Genomic DNA, 1,401 nt, shown 5'->3' with positions numbered 1-1,401 from the left:
ATTTTCACAATGTTTATTCTTACTATCCATGAGCAAGGAACATCTTTCTATTTTCTGAAATCCTCTTGGATCTCTTTTGGTAGTGATGTAAGTTTCACTGTGTTGATCTTTGACTTCTTTTATTAAATGGATTCCTAATATTTCATTTTTTGAGTGATATGGTTTTTTTCTTTGGTACCAGGGATTGACCTCAGGACCTTGCACTTGCCAGGCAAGTGCCTATTCTACTGAACTATCTCCCCAGCCCTTTAAGTATATTATGGAGAGTGTGATTTACCCTATTTCCCTCTCAGTGACCTTGTTGTTTGTGTACAGGAATGCTATTGATTTCTGAATATTGGCCTTGTTTCCTACTCTGCTAGTACATTTTTTAATTAAATGTACAATTCGTTTGGTAGAGTTTTTGGGGTCTTCTATATAGAGTATCGTGTCATCTGCAAATACTGACAATTTCAGTTCTTTCCTTCCAATCCATGTTCATTTCCATCTATTGTCTAATTGCTCTAGCTAATGTTTCCTGAACTCTACTGAATAGGTGTGTTGACAGTGGGACATCCTTGTTCCTGATTTGAAAGTGATGACTTTCAGTTTATGTCCATTTAGTAAGATGTTGGCTGTTTGTTGGTCATAGATGGCTTTTACCAGATTGAGGTAAAGATCATCTGTTCTGATTTTCTGTGTTTTTTCTTTAATCATAAATGAGTGCTGGGCTTTGTCAAAAGGTTACTGCTCATCTATATAGATGATCATGTGGCTTTCTCTTTTGCTCTGTTGATATGGTATATTACATTTATTGATTTGCAAATATTGAGCCATAACTGCATTCCTGGGATGAATCACACTTGGTCATGGTGTATAATCTTCTTGATGGTTTACTGCATTTTGTTTGCCAGTATTTTATTTTATTTTTAAAAATTTTATTGGGAAACAAATAGCAATGAGACAGTTTCAAAACTAATTAGTAAGACAGTTTCAATAAATAACACGTTGCATATTGTTGGCTTTGTAGTGGTTATTCATACTACAAGATGCAAACATGATATCCTGTCCAAATACTATTAGTACAAATCTTTCTTCTCATTGAATTAAGACGAAGTAGCTGTATATCTATCCTATTTTGTATATACAGATACAAAATGGTCATTCATTTGTATCCCCTTTTATTGTTTAGTTTTGTCAGAGATAGGTATTCTATTGCCATTTAAATAATGTAGGTGCATGAATTCAGCAAAATAATCTGGTATAGTCCAGTAGTCCATAATAATAGTGGGTTATGTGTAGGACTGGCAATGTCAAGTTGTTGACTTGAGCCTTTCACAGCTCAGCATATTAATATGGCTTTACTTTTTATACCTCATTTTTATACTTTTGTGCTGGATGGTTAAGACCAAGATAAAGCAA

The sequence above is a fragment of the Octodon degus genome, unplaced genomic scaffold, assembly GCF_000260255.1.
Source record: "Octodon degus isolate 3935 unplaced genomic scaffold, OctDeg1.0 scaffold00209, whole genome shotgun sequence".
NCBI classification, from domain to species: domain Eukaryota; kingdom Metazoa; phylum Chordata; class Mammalia; order Rodentia; family Octodontidae; genus Octodon; species Octodon degus.
Note: the sequence above shows the minus strand (reverse complement) of the source record.